Here is a 9,838-nt window from a genome sequence, read left to right as displayed (position 1 = left end):
AACTCAGGTCCTATGGAGGCACTGCAAATGTTAACTGCTGAGCTATCTCTCCATAAAAGCTATGCAGCTCAGTTAGGTGTGTCTTTGGTTTTTGCTTTGAGACAAGGTCTTACAATGTAATCCTGGCTAGTGCTATGAAGACAAAGCTGACCTCGAACTCAAGAGATGGCCTGTCTCTGACTCCAGAGAGCTAGGATTAAAGGTGTGCACCACCACACCCAGGTCTTGAATAAGCTTTCGTTGATACCAGTGCATGGGTGCCTATGTGTGTACACAGGTACACACTCACAGACACCAGACACTGGAGCAATGATGCTCCCAGCAGAGATCTGGAGGCAACACCCAGAACCCATGCTAATGGAAAATCAGGATCCCAGGGAGACAGGGTATAAGGAAAAGGTTCTCAAAAGGACTACACAGAGCCTCCCGGTCACCATCGTCAAGATGTGGGAGCTGCTCGGGTCTCCAAGCATGTGATGACGCAACCACTTAGAAATTTAGAGAAATCACCAGGCCTCAGTATGGGGTGACAATGAAGGGACAAGAATGAAGAGGAGGAGGTCGGTGAGGTGGTGCACACCTTTATCTCCAGCACTCGGTAGACTGAGGCAGGTGGATCTCTGTGAGTTCCAGGCCAGCATGGTCTACAGAATGAGTCCCAGGTCAGACCAGAAACTATATCATGAGATCATCCCTGTCAAAAAAAAAAAAAAAAAGATAAGGATGCCAACATGTAGGTAGTTCCGGCAGAGCTAGCAATGGCCAGAGTTGCGGTAGAATATCTAGAGTAAGATCTAAGATGACAAAACCAGGAATGGGTGATGTGGGGGAGACAGCATTGTAGACACGAAGTCAGGCAGGACACCCTTAGTAGCCGTCAAGGATGAAGGTTTTCAAGAACTACCCACCCTCCCCTCTGATATAGAGAGACCTCACAGTGCTGTCCCAGTCAAGACAACTAACCATTAGTTGTGGCAGGAAATTGTATATACACGTGTGGGAAATGCCGTAGGCTCCAGCTGGTTCTGCAGGTGGGGAGAGGGGAGCTCAAAGAGGAAGGAACTAAAGGGGAGGGATGCCCCCAATGATATGGGGCTCTGCTGTTTATAAAACACACGTGAACAAGAACACAGCCTGGAGGAGTAGCCAAGGGGAACAGGATTCCCGGTCTTCCTTTTGGAGGCAAATCCACAGTGGACAGTAATTTGTCTTCTTGGAAGTGAAATGTCTATAGCATAAGCTCCAAGAACTTGAACCCCAAGTCCCATTTCTTCTAGTCCTTGGCTTTGAATGGGATCCTTTCTACAGGAGGTCAGACCAAGCTGTACTCTTGGCTGACTTCCTGGGTGTGTGTGGGGGAGGGGTAGATCCGTTCTTGGGGTGAAGAGAATGGAGTGAGAGATTGATGGGGGAGAGCACACCTGGGGGGGCAGAAAAGTGGATGACTCTTTCTAATGCACCTGGAATAACTTTTAAGAAAGGGAGTGGCCAAACAGCTAATCCACCGCCCCTGGTCCTTGGGCCAGGAATGTGGGCTCTGGACTGACTCCAGAGGAAGAAGAGGTTAGGGAGCAGCAGGTTTCTCAGACTGGCTCAGTCAAATAAAACAGGGACACCGTTAGAAGAATACAAGCTGCACCTGCCTCGGCCTACACAAGCAGAACTTCTCCAGGGGACCGCCCACATTCAACCCGAGGTCCGAAGTCAGAGGAGTAGACAGACTCTGAGTGGCAAATACTGACGCTGGGCACTTTGGCCTTGCTCTCTGCCACTGAAGCAGCTTGTACTCAAGGAGCACTCAGTCCTCAACCTCTACCAACCACCAGAAGGCCACAAGGTCAAAGGCAGCCTTTTGCTCTTTCCTCCCCCTCACTGAGCACTAAGAATAACCTCCTGCAGGGTATGAGGGAGGATAAAAAAAGATTTAATTACAGTTTCTGTTTCTGACCTTGATCCTCCAGCCCCCAGGAGCGCCATCTTTGGTGTCAAGAAGAGGACATTGGCCTGGCTGCAACCACAGGTCAAGCAACACAAGAGAAGACACTCTTGGTATTGGAGAGTGGTCCCCACTGCCCAACTCATTCAATCTCAGGGCAGTCCCTGAGCGCCAGTAAAAACCAGGAGCATCCATCTTGGGCTACTTTATTTAGGCAAGATAAAGGTGCTTGTAAATCTTTCGGAGACTGGGGAGGTCCCTCTGTCTCCCAGACCGTTGCCAAGCTGGTACTTCCAGTTTCCAACTCTCACCTATGCCAACCTCTCCCATATTCCTGCTATGTTGCAGCTGTCGCCCAGACTGCATCATGCTCTTTCCCCCAGTCCCAATGGCATCACATATGTGACTTGTCCTTCACTGTGGTTTAAACAACACAAATTTCCTGAGTTGCCCACCATTCTCTGGCATACTTAAACTGCAAAGTCACCAGGCAGACATTTAGTAGGACTAACACACCCTTAGCTTCCCTCTTAAACTATAAACTGGTGTGGAGCAACTTCCAAGAGCCCCCTTAAATGTGGCCATCCGATGCTTCTAAAAACAAAACAAAAATGGGAGGGGGGGCTATAGAGCCATGAGAAAAACTCTCCTTCTGGCTTGAGAACTCACCCACTGGGGCTCTGTTAACTGCCTTTGTTGTCTAAGAATTTGAGTTTGGAATCCCTGCAGGAGATGGGAGGAGAGACTGAGATGAAGAAGAAAATAAAAGCTTTTAGACAAGGGCTGTCCGTGCCAAGAATACCTCCGGAGGTTCGCAAGCGTTCACAAGACCAAAGGGAAGCCGGTGCCAGTATCTCTTTGTTGACTCATTGAAATATTCCATCTCCGGGTTATTGCCATTGAAAACACCTCCTCCATCTGGAATCTTCTCTGCACCAAGTACACAATTGCTTCATTCATCTCTTCCGAGGAAGCTGTCACCAAGTCTATGCTGCCTCCACCAGCAGCTGGGCAAGATGACAAGCCCAGCCTTGCCCACTGAGACACCAAGGACGAGGTTCTGGTGTTAGTTGAGTCTTGAGTGACTCTCCCACTCTGTGGCCTGCATCCTCCCCCTTGCTCACAAGCCCTGACCCCATACATGCCAAAGGAATGGAGCAGGCAGGAGGGAATGCAAGTAGGACTTCCCAAGGAGCAGGCAGGAGGGAATGTAAGTAGGATTTCCCATTCCAATCAACATTCAGGGAGCTCACACAGGATACACCCCATGCCGGTGAAGAAGGGAATCTTCTAATGTGTCTTCTGTGTGTGATCTTTAAAACCCGACACTGGCCTTCTGTGAAAGAAAAAAAAATTGTCAAAGGTCACAGTGGCAAGGGAGAAAGAAAACTTGAATCCAAGGATCTATCTACCACTAGCTGAATGTGGGCGAACAATGAAAGCTCTGAGTTTGGTTATGTGTCTCCACACTGAGAAGAGTAACTACAGGTGCCCTTTAGCCCACAAGACTGAGAAGGGAAGCTGAGTGCTAAGTGGGAGTGTGATACACAATCGCCAATGGGCTGTGAATTCCAGAGAACAGATTTGGGTCTCCCTGAGCCTCCATCAGTGCGGGCATATGACCTGCTCTTAACTGATGTTGGAGTAGAATGAAGAACTTCCCATCCCACACAAAACAAAGAGGAGAGTTTCTGGTGATCCAGATGGTCCAGAGGAAAGGCTTGGGGACAGGGAAGCAAGCGTCATGTGGCAGCTCACTCTGGCTAAAGACTGAGCCACAAGTTCTGGGAAAAGGATCCAGACAAGGGACCTCCAAGTGTAGCTTGATCAGCCAAATCCATTACCGCCTTAGGGGAGGAACCTAAGATGTTTAGACCAGCACTCCTGACCCATGCAACAGGCCTCTTCATAGGGAGCGCTAACCCAGGGTTGGCAATACGGGTGGACCACGTTACCGACAGCCATCACTTCTAACAATGGGTCATATTGCTCTGAGAGGCAGCATCCAGGCAGGGTTTGGTTAGCAACTGAGTAGGAAATAAAACACATTTTGTGTTTTCATTAACTGCATTCAACTTGGTGTTGCAGAGGTTAGCATCCCTATTTGATCCTTTTAGCCAGTACGAGCCAGCTTCTCAACGGTCCCTAGGCAGTTCTTACTGTGCGCAGTGCCTAGTGAGCAGTTGACAGACACTTGAGGAAATGAAGGAGGAAACGAGCATAGAGGAAGGTCAGAAAGGCCCTGCTGGCCACCAGAACTTATGGGGGAGGGAGGGAGGGGGAGGGAGGGAGGGAGGGAGGGAGGGAGGGAGGGAGGGAGGGAGGGAGGGAGGGAGGGAGGGAGAGAGAGAGAGAGAGAGAGAGAGAGAGAGAGAGAGAGAGAGAGAGAGAGAGAGAGAGAGAGAACCAATGCATCTGGCTGGGTTGGGCAGAAGGCAGCAAGCAGTTCAGGCAGGAAGGATGCCACCCTGAAGCCACTTCTGTTCCGAAGCAACCTCCAACCCAGGCAGGAAGCAAGCCTGCCCCCACCGAACTGCAGAGCCAGTAGACGTCCCACTAAAACACAGCAAGGCTGTAAATCAGTGGGTAGGAAGGAGCTGTCTCGCGTTTTTCCTGCCCGGCCAGACAGAAACACACACTGCCAGGGCCGCAGATTTGGAAAACCAGGTGCTACTGCGGATGGGTTCTTTCGAGTCAGGGTGGTGCTGAGCTGGGGTCCCACGCTGCTGGCCCACCTCGGATGGAGGAGCAGCCACTCCCTCCCAGCAGGCTCTTTAGTGATGGATCTCCAGGGCCAGGCTGGCCAAGGCTGGTACTCAATAGCTGTGGCTTCAGCTTCACCTTCAGACACTACCCGCGAAGCTGCGCAAGGGGAATTTTCCACTGCCTGGTTCCATTCAGCTCACGCCACCGCCTGACTGTTTACAGGGAGCAGAAAGGTGCAGCCACCCTCCCGCCCCCCACCCCCCAGGGCACAGCGTTGGTGGGACGCGAGGGTGGGTAATGGGAGTTTTCTTCGTGTGCCCTGGCCCTAACTGCTCCACCTGGAGTGCTGGGGTGCGCAGAGGCACAGTACCCGGAGAGGAGCAGGGGCCCCGGGTGGAGTAGAGGGTACAGGAAGCCAGTGCGCGGCTGCCCTGCCTCCCTTCCTCCCTCCTTCCCTCCGATGCTCCCTTGCCTGGGACTGCGAGATGTCCCGCGTGGGTGAGTGCTCCCTTTCCTGGCGCAGGGTGCCTCCCCCCTCCCCGGAACTGCCCCCCACCCCCCACCCCCGCTCAGCAGTGCTGCCATGCCCTCTGGGTAGTGTTTTCATTCCAGGCTGGAGATCCGGTGGTGGGAAGCAGGTAGGAAGCCATGTTTCTGGGGGTTTCATGAAAAAAAAAATCTATTTGGTGCTTACAGAAAGCCAAATATTGGGTTAGAAGCCAGGAACCGAGAGGGAAAAAACCCAAAGCAAACAGCGGAGGGAAGAAATTCCTACTAAACAAGCTTTCTATTCATTCTTCTGATCCCAGGTGCAGGGCCTGCAGGGAGAACTCAGCGAATGTAGGACTTTAAGACCCCCAAGTTCAGATTCTACAACGCCCACGGGACCAAGGTGTGCAAGCCCCTTCCCCCACCCCGCAAAAAAAAAAAAGAAGAAAAAAGAAAGTGTCAATATCTGGTTGGCCATAGCACCCCAGAGGTCACTGAGGTGGCTCAAAAATCCTTTGGGAGTAGAGAGGAAGAATTAAGTAAACTGTTCCTGGTTTGACCCTAAACAAGTAACACCCTCTCCTGACCTCATTTATGGGATATAGGGAGGGACTATGATTTCACGGGTCATAGCAACCTGCTCTGTTTCAGCCTAAAGTTATCAATAACACCAGTAGTGCCCATCTGTGTAGTGGGGTCTTAGGAAAACGGACTCAAATATTTCAGCCTGCCCTGGGCTTGATGTGTCTTGTCCCTTCGCAGAGCCAACTCCTAGGGTCTAAGCCAGAAACCTACAACTCCAGTGGTGTGCTTCTAGAACCTTCTCGGATCGCTTCTAAGGTAACATAAATCTGAGGGACAGCAACACCCAGCCTGGGTAACTGGAAAGCTGGAGGGTTCTGTAACAGGGAAATGCTGGTGGGTAGGTAAAAAAGTAAAGAACTAAAAGAGGAAACGGCTTCAGCCTTCTGCACACACCAGTGCTGAAGAGGTGGTTGGGAGGGATTGTGTCTCCATTAGGAAGAGAAGTTGTATGCCAGGAGAGCAAAGACTGGATTTTGGCCAACCAGAAGAAAGACTGTCTCCCTTATTGCATCTCCAGAGCTCTTAATTCTCCCCTTTCCGTGAGTGTCCCCCACATACCTCCACACTTAACTGGCAGAAAACATCAGCCTGAGGAAACCTGATCTTGTATGCTGCTAAGTTCTTACTCTAAAAAGCCTAGGCTTCAGTTCCTACCAACAGGGAACCAGAACCTTGAGAGAGGACCTGCAGGGTAGCCACTGACAAAACTGCTAAATAAGACAAATCCATGGGGCTGGAGAGATGGCTCAGAGGTTAAGGGCACTGGCTACTCTTCCAGAGGTCCTGCGTCCAATTCCCAGGAACCACATGGTGGCTCACAACTGTCTGTAACTACAGTTCCTTACACAGGCATACATATGCAAGCAAAAACAATACACATAAAAAAATAAATGAATAAATGTTTTTTAAAAAAAGACGAATCCTCACGAACTTTCTCCTTTGTTTCTTGAAGCTCTGTGGGTTGTTTCACCTTCCATCAGATTTCCAGAAACTAAAAATTGTCCCTACATGTATCTAGTGAGTCATCGCCTATCTCCTGGGCTTGCCCCTCCGGTCTTACCATCACTTCTGCCTTGTGGGCCCTGGGCATGCCTCACTAGGGCTAGAGACATGTTGCCAGCTCGTGACCCTGAGTGACTCTCTTATCCCTCCATTTCTGTCCAAAGGTCTCACTCAGTTACATGCAATTTTGTACCAAATGCCTACTACCTAAAGGACAAAAATCCAAATTCAGTCTGGAGCATACAAAAGCTTTCCATACTTGAAGTTGACCGATCTGTTCCCGTCTCCCTGGTCCCCAGTCCTAAGGATGGGTTTTCGTGCAAAGGCTGCTGGCCTTGTAGTCAGGATGGGATAGTGAATTCTCTATTGTAACCACAGAGCAGCAGTGAGCACTCACTGCACAGGGTTGGGCTGAAACAGGTGATGAACTTCCTCTGTGAAGAAGCTGTGACATGGAGCTACAGGGCTCTGGGTTCCCGGGGATTGCTAGAAAGGCCAGGCATGGGGTAACTTTTAAAAGGTCAGTGACAGGATAGGACCAGGAACCTTCTGGAGACGTAACATTCACCCTCTTATTCTGGGTTGATTGGCACCCCTCTAGAGAGCCCTGGTCCCTGTCTGTGACACAGGAGCATTCACTCTGGAAAAGCGTCTGGGTAGTCATTTATGATTAGTGTACATTTTTAATGTTCATTATACATTCATAGAAACATTTACTCTTCAAAACAAAGAAGGTTTCCTGGGAGACAGGAGGCCAGAGGAAGATGCTGCTGTGAGATTCTGTAGACTGGGTAGGATGAGCTAAGAGGATAAGGAGAACACAACCTCATAAGGAGGAAGCCACCCACCAGCTCCATTTCCAGATGGGTGTTAGTCTAGCACAGGGGAAAGAACCATGACACAATATAGGACTTTTTTTTCTGGAATGAGAGGTTAGGAGACCAACCACAAAACTACCAACTTGAATGCACACACACAAACACACACACTAGAGTCTTTCAAAATAAGCCTACAAAGTCAAAATCCCAAAATACACACAATGAGGAAATCTAATGTTCTTGGTTAGTGGTGGTAAAATCAACCACATGGATTCACTGTAGTTGACAGTGGTTTACAGAGAAGTATAGAAAAGGCCTTCATAAACATTTTTCATCTATATTGTGCCAATAAATTGGAAAAGCAAGGTAGCTACTAAAAGTATGTATGAAATAGTAAGTGGAAACTTCATCTATTAGGGTAGATGAGTATGTGAAAAGTTTAAAAAACAAAACAAAAACTGAACAAAGACCTCATTGGAAATCTGAGCTGTAAAAATAATTGGTGAGGACAACCTCCAAAGCAATACAGAGAAACCCTGTCTCAAGAAACTAAAATAAATAATTGGTTGGTGATATTCTTAAAAATCAACATTCGGGTTAAACTCTAGACTGTATGTCATAAAGAGGAAAATGATGAGCTATGAGTTGGAAGACAGCAAGGAAAAATTCATCCAAAATACAATAATGGATCACAAAGGAACCAAGAAGGGAGAGTGTCCAAAGGCGAATCTAGAAACAAGGGTGGAAATGGCCACCAGGTTGTCTTTTTGATAAATTTGTCTTACTTTTAGCTTCTAAGCTCTCTCTTTTGTGTGTAGATTCAGGTGGTGACCTGGAGAGCAGAGTCACTATCCTCCTTGAGCAAGCAGCAGGTATCCTGGTCAGACATGATTGTGGGGAGTCTGGCTGGATTCTATTTCTACAGCCAGCAGTCATCCACCCCAGGGCTACACCCAAAGTGAGATATCTGAGGAGATTTCCTGTGTTGCACTGGTTTCTTGTTGATAAGAGTGACTTCCTGATTCTGTGGACCACGAGGATGGTGTAATCTGAAAGTTCTGTTCTCCTACCCCATTTTCCTTCCAGTGTTTTTGCAGTATCTGCTATTGTTAGAGCTGGGGAGATGGCTCAGTGGATGAAACACTTGCTGTCCGAGAGTGAGGACCTGGGTTAGGATCACTCAAGTGGAGCTGGGCTTCGTCAGGCGCAGCTGTACTCAAGTCAGTGGTCTCTGCGGGGCAGGGAGAGGAGCATCCCAGAAGTTTGCAAGCCAGTTAGCCTCGCATACAGAGCAGTAAACAATAAGACCCTGTCTGGAGGTAGAAAGGCAAGGACCACCACCCAAGACTACCCTCTGGCCCCAACATGAGCACCATGGCATATTCATCCTGGTACTAACACACCATACATACACGTCACACACAGAAAACACACACATACACAAAGACTTTTTAAAAATGTGTCTTCCCAAGAATTCTTGTATTGGAATTAGTCCCAAAGTCATATTTGGAAGCTGTTTGGAGGTAAGCATCCAAGGCCTGTGACAGCTGCTGAAAATGGAATGAGGTCATGAAGGGGAAGCCCAGTGAGGTCACTTTGACGCACTTTCCTCATTCTCCCCGTGCAACAAGGCCCTTATCTCTGGTCGTACTTGAGGGACCAAGAGGGGGAGGCAAGTTTCAAGATAGTCTAGGAAATGGAGCAAGACCCCATCCAAAGAAGAAAAGGAAGAGGTCGGCTGGGTATGTTTCAGCAGTAGACTACATGTCTAGCCTGGTCAAGTTCCTGGTTCCGTACCCATGATTATTGTGAAGGTTAAAAGGAGCTAGTAGCATGCTTCAAGACTTGTGAACTAGCTTTCGAAGGTGATTTTCATGTCTGTGGATGACGCCTCAGGAGTCATAGGTAACATGGTTTCCTTAACCTTTTATTGTTGAATCAATAAAGTCTACTGAATCCTAAAAGAAAAATAACTGAGCTAAATAGATCTTTATTGTTTATTTTTATTCTATGTGCATTGGTACATTGCCTGCATGTATGTCTGTGTGAGGGTATCAGATCGTGCAATTGGAGACAGTTGTGAGCGGCCTGGGAACTAAATCCAGGTCCTCTGGAAGAGCAGGCAGTACTCTTAACCACTGAGCCATCTCTCCACCCCATCTTTATTCTTTATAAATCATCTCCTATTTTATATTTTGTGATAGCAAAAGAAGGTACACTAAGACCAGGTGAAATGGCTCAGTAGGTAGACACTCCTGTCACCAAGCATGATGTCTTGGTGGTGAGGAGCATTTCTAGAACT

At 48.6% G+C, this 9,838-nt stretch overlaps 2 long non-coding RNA genes across 2 annotated transcripts; one reads left to right on the top strand and one right to left on the bottom strand.

The window, feature by feature from the left end:
* Window positions 1-2,126: 2,126 nt before the first annotated feature.
* Window positions 2,127-4,795, bottom strand: LOC110340313. Its single transcript, XR_005871181.1, has 2 exons — window positions 4,672-4,795; window positions 2,127-3,272 (listed from the first exon to the last, which is right to left on the bottom strand). It is a non-coding gene; the product is annotated as an uncharacterized LOC110340313 (long non-coding RNA).
* Window positions 4,752-6,557, top strand: LOC110340312. The gene is made up of 3 exons (XR_002382095.2): window positions 4,752-4,875; window positions 5,452-5,534; window positions 5,894-6,557. It is a non-coding gene; the product is annotated as an uncharacterized LOC110340312 (long non-coding RNA).
* Window positions 6,558-9,838: the final 3,281 nt, after the last annotated feature.

This window comes from Mesocricetus auratus, unplaced genomic scaffold (genome assembly GCF_017639785.1).
Source record: "Mesocricetus auratus isolate SY011 unplaced genomic scaffold, BCM_Maur_2.0 Super-Scaffold_100026, whole genome shotgun sequence".
Classification (NCBI taxonomy): Eukaryota; Metazoa; Chordata; class Mammalia; order Rodentia; family Cricetidae; genus Mesocricetus; species Mesocricetus auratus.
The sequence above is the reverse complement of the archived record's forward strand: the minus strand, read 5'-3'. Positions and strand labels throughout refer to the sequence as shown.